At 37.6% G+C, this 15,490-nt stretch overlaps 1 pseudogene; it reads left to right on the top strand.

Moving 5' to 3' along the window:
* The window catches only part of LOC107786029 (ent-copalyl diphosphate synthase 1-like), a 110,865-nt pseudogene that overhangs the window by 1,065 nt on the left and 94,310 nt on the right, over window positions 1-15,490 (top strand).

Genomic DNA, 15,490 nt, shown 5'->3' with positions numbered 1-15,490 from the left:
TTCGGCCAATAAAGAAAATCTCTTTTTCCCTTAAGTCTAAATTATGACGAGCCAAAACTTTATTAAAGAGATTCAAGAAAATACTAAAATATCATAAGTGGAATGTGAATCTGTGACATATATAACGCAATCCCTTTACCGCTACACTAGTATATTCTCTTATGACAAAGAGATTCACTCCCTCCGTTTCAATTTATGTGAAGTTATTTCCTTTTTGATCTATGCCAAAAATAATGATCCCTTTTCTTATTTGGAAACAATTTACTTTTATGCAATGATTTATAGCCACACAAAATATATATGTGCCTCATTTTACACCACAAATTCAAAAGTCTTCTCTCTTTTCTTAAACTCCGTGCTCAGTCAAATAAGCTCACATAAATTAAAACGGAGGGAGTAAAAAAGAATAGCTTATGAGTTATTTGCATCGTGCTTAATTTTTCCACGAAGGATTCCATTGAATCGCCTTTACTGCACCTAATTCCTCCCCTATATATATATATTCTTTTACACTAGCTAGATACAGTATTTCACCTATGAGATACTGCATCTAACTATCTATAAAAAGTGAGATTCACAATATGAAAAATAAAACTTAGTTACCTGCTACAATATATTAAAATACATATATATGACATAAAAATTATTTACGCTTTCATAAGTACGTTTAATTACATTCTATTTTGAGTACACATATTCTTGAATGTCTTTGTTTATAATCGGAAAATGATGTTACGTAAAAGGTGTACAGATCAAATAAGATAAAGCAACATATTTATGCCGTCCGGTTAATGTTGCAAAGTATGGATGATGGAGAGATAAGTATATCAGCTTATGACACAGCTTGGGTTGCTCTTGTGAAAGACATTAATGGAAGCGATACTCCTCAATTCCCTTCAAGTCTTGAATGGATTGCCAACAATCAACTTGCTGAATGTTCGTGGGGTGACAAGTCCATCTTTTTGGCTCACGATCGAATCATCAACACATTGGCCTGTGTTATTGCTTTGAAATCTTGGAATTTGCACATTGACAAAAGAGAACTAGGTAATGATGTCACTGCTTACTACTTTATGTTATCATTCATCATTATATGTAGTATTTTCTTTTGGCTTTTCTTTTGTTTTTGGATAGGAATGTCGTTTATCAGAGAGAATTTAAGCAAGATTGGAGATGAAAATGCTGTGCATATGCCAATAGGATTTGAAGTGGCGTTTCCTTCACTAATTGAGATTGGAAAAAAGATAGGCATTGATATTCCGGATGATTCTCATGTCTTGAGAGAGATATATACCTGAAGAAATCTAAAACTTACAAGGTATACATATATATATATATATAGTCAAGCATATCTTAAATCTGCTACTCTTGAGCAGGAAAATTTATTTATGTTTGTGTCACGATCCGGATTTCCTATCCTCGGGAGTCGTAATGGTGCCTACTAGTGTGAGCTAGGCAAGTTGACTGTTTGAACAAATTACCTTTTTGCCCATCTTATATTCTTTAACAATTATGAAGCACTAACTTTTAAACAGCGGAATTTAAATTAAGCGGGAGAAAAAAAATAAACTAGCTGAGCATGAATCCAATACAACTGTTTAACCAAAAACTTCCCAGAACTGGAGTCACAGTTTCACAGACGGTCTAAGAGTACTACAAATAAAGTTTGAAAGAAATAAATACAACACTGTCTCTGGAAATACATGAAAGAAACAGGAATAGTAGGTAGAAGGAGACGTTAAGGCTTGCGGACGCCTCCAAGACTACCTCGGATCGCTTGATGAACCAAGAACAATAATCTCACTACGGTTCGAAGTCTACAACACTGGGGTCTGCACAAAAAGTGCAGAGTGTAGTATCAGCACAACCGACCCCATGTGCTGATAAGTGCCTAGCCTAACCTCGGCGAAGTAGTGACGAGGCTAGGACTAGACTACCAAATAAACCTGTGCAGTTTAAATACATAAAAGGAAAAAAAAGAACAGTAATATACAGTCAAGTATGGGAGGGGGTAACATGCTGCGGGGACATTGAATAATAATAGAACAACAATAAATAAATATTAGATCACCACAGTTCAATTGAAAATAGGAAGGGGAGATCATCCTGCGGGGTACAACAAGTATCAATTGGAAACCCACAATTAAATGTAGAGAAACCGTAACTCAGTTATCAATAAAAATCAGGAAAACAAAGATAGGTGCACGGCATCACCCTTCGTGCTTTAACACTCTCTCACCAAAACAATATATGCATCACCCTTTATGCTTTACACTCTTCCTCACCCAAGAAACAAACACAAGGCAAATAGGGTAATGAAATCTATAGCATCGAAATAAAATCAAGTACCAACAACAAATCAGTAAATAAACGTAAAGGACAACATAACTCAATTATCAGCAAGAATAAGGAAAATCAAGGACAAGTGCACGGCATCACCCTTCGTGTTTTTACTCTCGTCCTCACCATAAGAATCAACATAAACTGCACGGCACCACCCTTCGAGATTTTACTCTCATCCTCACCATAAAATTAATGTAATAGGCACTGAATGGTACATCGTGCAACACGTCATCACCCTTCGTGCTTTACACTCTTTCCTCACAAATCATACACGGCATCACCTTTCGTGCTTTAATACTCTTCGTCACCCAAACAACAATCACAAGAAATAAGGGCAAGGAAATAAATGAAATCACAATAACACCCCGGCAAGGGAACAATAATACAACAATCAAATCCCGGCAAGGGAGACAATATCAAAACAATAACATCCCGGCAAGGGAGACAATATCATGATTTTCTCTCTCCTTTCTTCTTTCACATTTACTTCACAACTTGAGCCAATGCTCTATAATGTTCAACAATTCTATTCTTAACTTGAGCCAATGCTCTACAAATGTTCAACAATTCAATTCTCAACTTGAGCCAATGCTCTACAATGTTCAACAATTCAATTCTCAACTTGAGCCAATGCTCTACCATGCTCAATTAACAATAATACTTCCACAAGTCATATTCCTCAATAGAAATTATCATATAGAGCATGAACAATACGAAACAGAGTCACATTAATCATAGTATAAGACTCACGGGCATGCTTGATACCAACGTATAAATACTCGTTACCATGCCTATACGTCGTACTCAACAAATAACACATAGCAAATAGGACATAACTCCTAATCCCTCAAGCTAAGGTTAGACCAAACACCTACTTCGATTCCCCGAACACAATTCACGTCTCAACTATCGCTTTACCCCTTGATTCCACCATAAATTTGCTCGTATCTAGCCACAAGTTACTTAATTACATCAATAAATGCTAAATGAATCAATTCTAATGCATGAAAATGAGTTTTCTAATGTTTTACCCAAAAAGTCAAAAATTACCCCGGGCCTACGTGGTCAAAACCCGAGGTTCGAACCAAAACCCGATTACCCATTCCCCCACGAACCCAAATATATAATCTATTTTCAAATCGGACCTCAAATCGAGGTCCAAATCCCCAATTTTTGAAAAACCTAGGTTCTACCCAAAACACCCAATTTTCCCATGAAAATCATTGATTTTGAGTTGAAATCATGTGAAGAAATGTTAATGATTGACGAAAACAAGTTAAAATTGACTTACAATCGATTTGGAAGAAGAGTTGTCTTTAAAATATCGCCCAAGAGTGTTTTGGTTTAGAAAGAGTGTGAAAAAGGGGAGATTTTTGGCTAAGTATAAAAATTGCAGGTTGTAGATATGAGAATTGCGACCAGGGTTCGCAATTGCGAACCCCAACCTCTACTTTGTTCGCATTTGCGAACAAAATGTCGCATTTTCGACCAAGTAGATTTTCCGGTCTTCTTCGCATTTGCGATAGACTTCTCGCAAATGTGAAATCGCATTTGCGATAAAAGAGTCGCATTTGCGACTAAGGCAGTAGCTGGACGGAATCGCATTTGCGATGGGAACCTTGCATTTGCGAGATAGTGCTGGCCTGGGCTAGTTTCCATCTGCGACATAGCCTTCGTAATGCGAAGCCTGCAATACATCAGTTCAAAATCTACAACATCCTAAGTCAAAATTCCACTCCGTGGCCCATTCAAAACTCACCCAAGCCCTCGGGGCTCCAAACCAACCATGTACACCAACCTAAAAACATAATACGGATTTTCTCGTGCATTCAAAGCGCTAAAATAACATCAATAACTATAAAATTAGCATCAAAATCATGAAATTTCTTAAGAACTTCAAACTTGCCAAATTTCTCAAATAAGGTCCGATTCGCATCATTTCAAATCCGTTTCTTACCAATTTTCACAGGCTCGACTCAAATCATATATAAGACCTGTACCGGGCTCCAGAACCAAAATAAGGGCCCGATACCAATGGTTTCAAACATATTTCTCTTTCAAAAACTCTTAATTAATTCAGGAAAATAATTTCTTTCAAAAATTCATTTATTGGGCTTGGGACCTTGGAATTCGATTCTGGGTATACGCCCAAGTACCATATTTTCCTACAGACCCTCTAGGACTGTCAAATTACGGGCCCGGGTCCGTTTACCCAAACTGTTGACCGAAGTCAAATTGATTCATTTTAAAGTCAAAAATTTATTATTTTTCATAGATTTTCACATAATGGCTTTTTGGCTACGCACCCGGACTGCGCAAACAAATCGTGGTGATGCCGAAAGAGGTTTTTAAGGCCTCAGAATGTAGAATTTACTTTTAAAACAAGTGATGACCTTTTGGGTCATGACATCCTCCACCTCTAAAACAATTGTTCGTCCTCGAACGAACAGAAGAGAGAAGTACCTGAGTTAGGAAAAAGATGGGGATAACGGCTCCGCACATCTTACTCGGGGAAAAGCGGGTTGTCCTCTCTGTCACACCTCCTTTTTGCGCGCCCCGCCCCGAAGGGTAAAATGCGAGGGAGTTTTTTCCAATTTAAGTGACAATATTCGAAATGGGATTATTTATTTAATTCAGAGTCGCCACTTGGAAAAGGTTTGGTTTTTGGTGTCCCAAGTCACCAGTTTATCTTGAATCCCAAATCGAGGAAATTTTCGACTTTTCCAAATGAAGTCTGCGAACCAGAAATTCTAAGTAAGGAATTCTGTTGACCCGAGGGAAGGTGTTAGGCACCCTAGAATCCCGTGGTTCTAGCACGGTCGCTTAAATTGTTATAATGGCTAAATATCTGATTTAAATACATGTTGTGACTTATGTGCTTTTATTAAGTTTAAACCGCTTTTATTATTATCATTTATTTTTATAGAATTGCAACGTCGTGAAAATGCATCTCGAACCACGTCACAATCAATGCACCCGTAGTTGTTAACACATTTCGACTCCGTTGAGATTTGAATTTGGGTCACATAAATGCGCACCCGAATTTAAGAATGTAATTTAATTAAGTCGCGCCTAAAAAAGTCTAACGCGTTATTATCTTTGGGGAAGGCAGTGGAATTCACTAAACAGTCCATCCCAAATTCTAAGTATTTATTATGATCAATTATTGAGGGCCCCGGCGATTTGTGATTCATTTGGCGAGGCTCGTCTCATTTTTATTTTAAAGGATAAACCTATAGTGACTATATTTTCTATTAAGTTCGTCTCTAAAAATAAAAGAAAATCTCTTAATTATTTACATGCTGAAAACGTAACCTATTAGTTATTAGTTTACGGCTAATGCGATTGGAAAATTGCGATCGAGTTTGTACAAAGAAAAACTGCTTTCATTTTTATATTCTATTATTTACTAATGCTGGAACATGAGAGGGATACACAATAATATCAAAGCCGATTAACTATTCTTCAAGTAATTTAAACTAGCATTATTAGATGAAGAAATCATACATATGCAGCCTCATTACTCATTAATTAATCGACTACATTTTTATACAAAGAGAGGAAAATTAATATTCAAACACAGATCCAAACAAAAGAATTCAACAGGAACAGGAGCCTGATTAATATTTCATTTTTTCGCTTCAAGCCAAGAGTGTACAAATGTGTACCTGGAAACAGCAGTACAAGAACAAAAGAAGTAGGAGTCAGCAACAGTAATAACGCGGCAACAGCAGGTTCAGCAACACCGCAAAACCAGTAACGACCAGTAGAATAACCCAGTAACAGATTGAAAACTCAGCAGTGCAAAAGTACAATCATAGTCAAAGCAGAAGAGAGAAAAGATACGAGATGCAGTAGTTTCTGACTTTTGAATAACACTCGAAGAAAAGCAAACAGAATTGTTCGAGTGAAAGTTCAAATTGTCTTTCTCTTTTACTATCACAAACTCTCTCAAGTATAAAAGTATGTCAACTCTCAAGTGTAAAAAGAATCTGTCAACTCTCTCTAAAAATCCTCTCAATAATATTCAACTCCTTTTCTCTCCCCCAAAAATCCCTCTCAAAACTCTCAAGTCCCTTAATGTCAAGAAATGACTCTATATTTATAGCAAGACCTTGCCTTGAATTCCTAAACCCAAATTATTCCCCCAATGGCATGCTTTGTCCCACTATCAAATGTCTTCTTTATTTTAAAACTTTGTCCCCCATGCCTACATTAAATAAATGCCACATTACCAACCCATTACAATATGTCCCCCATGCCTACATTAAACAAGTACAAGATTCCTCAACCCATTACAATTTGTCTTCCATGCCTAACATAAACAAATACAATATTCCCCTCCATTACATTATGTTTTGTCCTATTATGTTAAACAATTATATCAAACACCACCTCATTATATTTTGTCCCCCATGCTTAACATAAAGAATTGAAATAATGTTCAATTACCAAACTACCCCTCCGACCTTATTGCAATTACAGATCTACCCCCGAATGCAATGCAATTTACCAGATTACCCCCATCAGCTCTAAACACTCAATTAATCATAACTTGACCAAAATATTATCAAGATGACCAATTTCTCAACAATCTTCAACAACAATTATATGAACACCATGAACAACACAACTCAAAATTAATGGAATGAATTAACCATATCGGGAACCAATCCTAGTTAATTTAGACCATGAATGTATGAGCAAGAACACAACAATACAAACAACAAAAATACTAAATTAACAAATCAAAGACAAACATAAACTCACATTAAATCACTGGATTTAATCATGAACTTCAAACAAAGATGAACATGAATTAAATCTATTTTTAGCAACAAACATGACGGATTCTAACGATTCAAACAACATTAATATTTTCTGGAAAATACATAACACATGAAACAAATTGAAGAAATAATTAATTAAATTTCAATTTGAATCTAACAAACATTAAACTAACAAATATTCACTTCAACAATAATACAAACATGAAATAAACATGAAAAACAAGTAATTAATCTTTCATTTGGAATTTGAAAAATTAATTTAACAAACAACACATGAACATGAACTAAAAATTAAATATCTAAACATAGACATGAACAAAACAAAAATTTGCCGAGTTCAGATTCGAAAATATCCAAACGAAATACGGACAAAATAAAACTCAAAAACTACTAACCGAATCGACACGAATATGTATGGACTGTTTTGATGAACTTCGACCAAAGCTCGACCAAAGCTCGACCAAACGTCGACGAACACGAACCTAAGAAACAAACGAAACCATATCGAGGCATTATCGGCAGTTGGGGGGGGGGGGGTTCGTTTGGTTACGTGAAAGAGCTGGGGTGCGGGCAGCAGTGATGGGCTTGACTGGTTCATCAATGGAGGGAAGGCAGTAGCAACAGTAACGACGGTGAAGCTGCGGCGACATGGATGATGAGGACGAAGGAAGCTGAAGCAGCAGCGCGGAACGGAGGAGCTGGAGGATGAAGCACCAGCTGAAGAAGATGAAACAGTAGCTCGGAGGAAGATGAAGTGAGGCAGAACAGGAGCAGCCGGAGGTCGACGACGGGGAGCAGCCATGGCGGACAGCAGTAGCTCGGAGGTGACGCGTTCTTGTTCGTTTTCTGGGTTTTTGCCGGAGAAGAAAGTGACGCAGCAGCAACATCAACAGCTGCTACTCGACAGGGTGGTCCGATGGTTCGAGCATTGGGGGTGCGAGGGGTCGTCTGGGCAGTGGCGTTTGGTGGTTGTTTGGTCGTCGACTGGATAGTGACGACGAGGGGGAAGCTGGTGGTTGACGGGGACTGTTTGGTCGAAGGTGTTTGGACGTGAGGGAGGTGATGGGTGGTGGACAACGACGGGGAGGCAGTCGACGCAGCAACAATGGTCGACGCAACAATGGCGGAGAAGAAGAAGAAGGTGAGGTCAAGGAAGAAGAAGGTGGAACGGGAAGCAGAGGAAGTAGTGACAATGGCGGATTGCGGAGGGTACGCGAAGAAGAAGATGATGGTGAGGCAGCCATGGGAGGTCTTCATTTGGGTGATGGAGAAGAAGACAACCAAGGGGGGGGGAGGCGGATCATTTCCTTAGTTTTTTAGGGTTTTGTCTTGTTCTTTTTGTTTTGTTTTTGTGTTTAGACCAAAAAATGAAGAAAGGGGTTGGGTATTGGATTAATGGGGCAGACCGGGTCTACCCGTGTGAAGTGGACTGTGTCGTGGACAATTGTTTGGGCCTGGGGTTGAAAATTGAAGAAGTGGCCCAATCCGATTTTTATTTGTATTTTTGTTATCTTTTCTTCTTTTATTTTCTAAAACTAAATTATAAAAATACTTAAATTATTATTAAGAACTAAATTAAGTTATAAAATCGCAAATTAACTCCCAATAACAATTAACGCACAATTAAGTAATAATTAAGCATAAAATTGTTCATTTGGACATTAAATGCTAAAAAATGCAAAAGATGCCTATTTTTGTAATTTTAATTTTTGTAAAACTAATTTAATTACTAACAATTGTAGAATTAAATCCTACATGCAAAATGCGACATATTTTTATATTTTTTATTAATTTAACAAATAAGCAAACACAGACAAATACGAAAAATATCACAAAAATACTCAAAATTGCACACCAAGGAAAATCATTTTATTTTGAATTTTTGGGAGTAATTCTCATATAGGGCAAAAATCACGTACTTACAGTTGCCCCTCTTTGCCCGAAGACACGAAGGGTTTTCGCGCAAAGATAAAGTGAGCGATTTTTGCCTATCCGAGTACTCCGTGTGAAGCATTTTTTTGAAAAAGATTTAACCGAACCTCTGCTTCAAAGGTTTCCTACATATCCCTGGCTAAAGGGGAATCAGGTTAATGTAGTTCGGGAAACTTTGGGTAGCTGGGACTACCATGGGATTGCAATGCTTGTTGTTACTGCTGTTGCTGTTGTCACCGCTGCTTTACTGACCGCCTTATTACAACCAAATAAAAATTGAAACTGAACTAAACACTTATATGCATGTCAACTGCTAGTTACAAGATTCCTATCTATGATTCTTTTGCGACTTGATCTTGGGTCTTAGCTGATTCTGCTTGTAGACTCCGATCTGAATCTTGATGCTTGCAAGTTGTAGGCGCCTATTTATTTATTTTTGCGATACTGAATAGGACGGGGTTGGTAGAACTCGGGACCTTGATCAAACCTTTGAACGATTCGCCTTTCGCCTTTCCGAATATCTCGGGACATCTTCTTTTTGTCTTTTTCTTCTTAGATTCTAAGTTGAGACTCATCTCGTGGGTCATTTCGATCCGTGTGGCTCGAGGTTAGACCTGCGGAAAAACAAACGAACGAAATTTTTTGCCCCAGTTTCACTAGGAAAATTTCATGAATTATTCGCCAAGAAGTTCATAAAATTGATGAAGGAAGATATGAATGCTTAGTTCAGGGTTGGAGCCCTAATACCGACTAGCTGGGGATAAGTTCAGTTTTAGAGTTGAAACTCTAATACTGACTAACTGGGGAAAAGTTCAGTTTAGGGTTGGGGCCCAAACGCTGACTAAAGGAAAAGTTCAGTTTAGGGTTTAAAACCCTAATGCTGACTAAAGGAAAAGTTCAGTTTAGGGTTTTAAAACCCTAATGTTGACTAAAGGGAAAGAGTTCAGTTTATGGTTTAAAACCCTAATGCTGACTGAAAGGAAGAAGTTCAGTTTAGGGTTTAAAACCCTAATGCTGACTAAAGGGAAAGAGTTCAGTTTAGGGTTTAAAACCCTAATGCTGACTGAAAGGAAAAGTTCAGTTTAGGGTTTAAAACCCTAATGCTGACTAAAGGGAAAAGTTCAGTTTAGGGTTTAAAACCCTAATGCTGACTGAAAGGAAAAAGTTCAGTTTAGGGTTTAAAACCCTAATGCTGACTAAAGGGAACGAGTTCAGTTTAGGATTTAAAACCCTAATGCTGACTGAAAGGAAAAAGTTCAGTTTAGGGTTTAAAACCCTAATGCTGACTAAAAGGAAGAAGTTCAGTTTAGGGTTTAAAACCCTAATGCTGACTAAAGGGAAAGAGTTCAATTTAGAGTTTAAAACCCTAATGCTGACTGAAAGGAAAAAGTTCAATTTAGGGTTTAAAACCCTAATGTTGACTAAAGGGAAAAGTTCAGTTTATGGTTTAAAATCCTAGTGCTGACTAGAGGGAAAAGTTCAGTTTAGGGTTTAAAACCCTAATGCTGACTGAAAGGAAAAAGTTCAGTTTAGGGTTTAAAACCCTAATGCTGACTGAAAGGAAAAAGTTCAGTTTAGGGTTTAAAACCCTAATGCTGGCTGAATGGAAAAAAGTTCAGTTTAGGGTTTAAAACCCTAATGCTGACTAAAGGAAAAATTCAGTTTAGGGTTTAAAACCCTAATACTGATTGCATGGAAAAGCTCAGTTTAGGGTTTAAAACCCTAATGCTGGCTGAATGGAAAAAAGTTCAGTTTAGGGTTTAAAACCCTAATGCTGACTAAAGGAAAAATTCAGTTTAGGGTTTAAAACCCTAATGCTGATTGCATGGAAAAGCTCAGTTTAGGGTTTAAAACGATAATGCTGGCTGAATGGAAAAAGTTCAGTTTAGGGTTTAAAACCCTAATGCTGACTAAAGGAAAAATTCAGTTTAGGGTTTAAAACCCTAATGCTGATTGCATGGAAAAGCTCAGTTTAGGGTTTAAAACCCTAATGCTGGCTGAAAGGAAAAGAGTTTAGTTTAGGGTTTAAAACCCTAATGCTGATTGCATGGAAAAGCTCAGTTTAGGGTTTAAAACCCTAATGCTGGCTGAATGGAAAAAGTTCAGTTTAGGGTTTAAAACCCTAATGCTGACTAAAGGGAAAATTCAGTTTAGGGTTTAAAACCCTAATGCTGACTGCATGGAAAAGCTCAGTTTAGGGTTTAAAACCCTAATGCTGGCTGAATGGAAAAAGTTCAGTTTAGGGTTTAAAACCCTAATGCTGACTAAAGGAAAAATTCAGTTTAGGGTTTAAAACCCTAATGCTGACTGCATGGAAAAGCTCAGTTTAGGGTTTAAAACCCTAATGCTGGCTGAATGGAAAAAGTTCAGTTTAGGATTTAAAACCCTAATGCTGACTAAAGGGAAAATTCAGTTTAGGGTTTAAAACCCTAATGCTGACTGCATGGAAAAGCTCAGTTTAGGGTTTAAAACCCTAATGCTAGCTGAATGGAAAAAGTTCAATTTAGGGTTTAAAACCCTAATGCTGACTAAAGGAAAAATTCAGTTTAGGGTTTAAAACCCTAATGCTGGTTGAATGGAAAAAGTTTCAGTTTATGGTTTAAAACCCTAATGCTGACTAAAGGAAAATTCAGTTTAGGGTTTAAAACCCTAATGCTGACTGCATGGAAAAGCTCAGTTTAGGGTTTAAAACCCTAATGCTGGCTGAATGGAAAAAGTTCAGTTTAGGGTTTAAAACCCTAATGCTGACTGAAAGGAAAAGAGTTCAGTTTAGGGTTTAAAACCCTAATGCTGACTAAAGGAAAAATTCAGTTTAGGGTTTAAAACCCTAATGCTGATTGCATGGAAAAGCTCAGTTTAGGGTTTAAAACCCTAATGCTGGCTGAATGGAAAAAGTTCAGTTTAGGGTTTAAAACCCTAATGCTGACTAAATGAAAAATTCAGTTTAGGGTTTAAAACCCTAATGCTGATTGCATGAAAAAGCTCAGTTTAGGGTTTAAAACACTAATGCTAACTGAATGGAAAAAAGTTCAGTTAGGTTTTAAAACCCTAATGCTGACTAAAGGAAAAATTCAGTTTAGGGTTTAAAACCCTAATGTTGATTGCATGGAAAAGCTCAGTTTAGGGTTTAAAACCCTAATGCTAGCTGAATGGAAAAAAGTTCAATTAGGGTTTAAAACCCTAATGCTGATTAAAGGAAAAAGGTCAGTTTAGGGTTTAAAACCCTAATGCTGACTAAAGGAAAAAGGTTAGTTTAGGGTTTAAAACCCTAATGCTGACTGACTGGAAGGAAAAGTTCAGTTTAGGGTTTAAAACCCTAATGCTGACGAAGGGAAAGGTTCAGTTTAGGGTTTAAAACCCTAATGCTGACTAAAGGAAAGATTTCAGTTTAGGGTTTAAAACCCTAATGCTGACTGAATGAAAAAGTTCAGTTTAGGGTTTAAAACCCTAATGCTGACTAAAGGAAAAGTTCAGTTTAGGGTTTAAAACCCTAATGCTGACTAAAGGAAAGAGTTCAGTTTAGGGTTTAAAACCCTAATGCTGACTGAATGGAAAAGTTTAGTTTAGGGTTTAAAACCCTAATGCTGACTAAAGGAAAAGTTCAGTTTAGGGTTTAAAACCCTAATGCTGACTAAAGGAAAGAGTTCAGTTTAGGGTTTAAAACCCTAATGCTGACTAAAGGAAAAAGTTCAGTTTAGGGTTTAAAACCCTAATGCTGACTAAAGGAAAGAGTTCAGTTTAGGGTTTAAAACCCTAATGCTGACTAAAGGAAAAGTTCAGTTTAGGGTTTAAAACCCTAATGCTGACTGAATGGAAAAGTTCAGTTTAGGGTTTAAAACCTTAATGCTGACTGAATGGAAAAGTTCAGTTTAAGGTTTAACTGATTAAAGGAAAAGGTTCAGTCTAGGGTTTAAAACCCTAATGTTGACTGAATGAAAGAGTTCAGTTCAGGGTTTAAAACCCTGATGCTGACTAAATGGAAAAGTTCAGTTTAGGGTTTAAAACCCTAATGCTGACTGAAAGGGAAAAGTTCAGTTTAGGGTTTAAAACCCTAATGCTGACTGGTTGGGGGGTAAAGTTCGAGAATGCTAGCTAGCCTCTCTTTTTTTGGATTTTCTTGTTTTAGTAGCAGATAAAAGGGAGTCTCGTAGAAACTTACCTTTCGAGTGAATTCATCATTGCCAAAGTATTTCTTGTACCCGTGTACCTTCTTCTTTGGGTGACACCTGCTTCTTGCACGGTTGTCTTGGATTATATCTGTTTCAACTTTTCAGACAAATAACAATTGTTAGTTCGGAAATGACGATCGGTTTGGTGACCTTGATCGTTCTTGTTGCTTTGTTGCGTCCTTATTTCTGTCGCGAAGTCCCGCCGTTGATTGGATTCAAATGGCGAAACTCTTTTGACTGCTCAGGCTTTGTATTTCCAGATTCTGTGATGATTTGCCTCGTAAGGCTCTCTTTTATTTTTCTTTTCTCTTTTTTTTGTGTCCCATTTTGCTTGGAGATTCTCAACGGGGATTTTATTGGGGATACTCTGTGGGGATTTGTACAAATGGAAGCTCTGTGGGGGGAATATTTACAAAGTGGATTCTTTGTGTGGATTTTTGTACAACGGGGCATGCTGGGGATTTGTTTCAAAGCGGGCTTTCTAGGATTTGTTGGGGTAAGCTTGTTGAGGAATTTTTACAAAGGGACTCGCTGGGGATGTGCTGGGGAAATTCCAACGGGGATTTTTTTTTATATTGGGGAGACTCTGTGGGGGATTGTACAAGGGGAGACTCTGTGGGGATTTGTACAGAACGGACTTGCTGGGGATTTGTTGGGGCAAGCTTGCTGGAGAATTTTTACAAAGGGAGGCTTTATGGGGATTTTTTTTTTTTAACTTCGTGGAGGCGATTAACCACGTGAAACCCAAACCTTTCAACTTCAATTGCCTTTATAGGCTGCCATGACCAGTCGAGGTCGTCTTGATGCCTCCTGCTGAGGCTGGGTGCCCTTTGCACATTAGCGTGTATCCAACGAAAGCCCTGTAAATCAGTCTTGCCATCCTTTCTTTGTCTTGGTTTTGGAACAGTGTTAGACCAAAAGGGATTCAAAGAGAAACAAATAATTGAATGGAGAATGAGTTTAAAACTAGAAGTGTCCTTTTCGGGGAAAGGAGAGAAGGACTTATCCGGAGTACATGCGGACTTCAATGAACATGACATGCCTTTTGGACTGGATGCCTGATCTGTGTAAACCGTCTGACTCCCAAAAATTTATCACAACTTTGCCTTGAACACCGAGGAACCTTGCTAGGACTCTGTTGATGACGGTGGTTGTGAGGATCTCATTTTCGGTCATGGGCGCCCTTTGTGGGTTTTCACGAGCTTGCATTTTCATTTCGTTTCTTACCATCTCCTTATAGTGCCCGGGTGGGTGTTCACTAAACAAGACTTCTCATTTTAATTTTCTCTGCTTAGCGTCGCCTTACGGTGCCCGTGTGGGTTTTCACCAATAAGGCTCTCTCATTTTATTCTTCTCATTTTGTTGTATCAGACCCAAATAAATCCATCCTCCCATTTTGAACCGCTTTGCTGATTGATTAGAAGGACTTGAACAAGGTTTGGGGTGAAAAGAATTTGGATTGAACTACAACTTTGGAACCTTTTGGGCGGGATTATTGCTGAATCGTTATAACTTCTGCCCCAGTTTCACTTTTGGGGGACTTCTTGGATTTTTGTTTTGGTGTGACTGAACCCCAAGGAGAGGTTGCCTATGTATCCTTTCGGAATCAAGTCAAACGTAGTTCAGGCCACTTTTGTTTTTGGATTTTTTTTTCTTATTTGCTTTTTTGTATATATATTTTCTTATTTTTCCAATTCTTTCTTCTTCTTTTTTTTTCATTTTTCTTTTTCATTTCAATTTTTTTTTCATTTTATTTTCAATCATATTTTCAGGTTCCAAAGAGGGTAATCAAAGAAGAGTAACCAGCTCAAATGGGTTTTGCAAAGGGTTGATAGTGTTTGGGTAGCGAGAATGAAAGCCTTCATCATCTCAACCGGAAAAGATTTTATTATATAAAGGATCCAACATAGTACCTTTTGACTGCATTTGCATTGACAGTTATTTCAAGGACATTTCCTTCGATGTGTCCCAAGTACAACACACTCTTTTTGGCAGTACTCTTGTTGTAATATATGGACCTTTCCAATTTCGGGAATCAATTTTCCTTCAGTTGTTCCAACTCTTTGTCTTGTTTCCTTAAGCTATTCTTCATTGCGACCCAATTCTTGATTCATTATTTCGAGATCTGACAGAGTTTTAAGATCCGGGCATGAAGTCCGCAAGCATGTCATATTATTGAAATCTGCATTTAACAGAACTAAAAGAGAATGAGAAAATTGACAAGATTTTAAGAAAAGAGACATTCTGGGAAAATGA

This window comes from Nicotiana tabacum, chromosome 7 (assembly GCF_000715075.1).
Source record: "Nicotiana tabacum cultivar K326 chromosome 7, ASM71507v2, whole genome shotgun sequence".
Classification (NCBI taxonomy): Eukaryota; Viridiplantae; Streptophyta; class Magnoliopsida; order Solanales; family Solanaceae; genus Nicotiana; species Nicotiana tabacum.
Note: the sequence above shows the minus strand (reverse complement) of the source record. Positions and strands in the feature narration are given on the sequence as shown.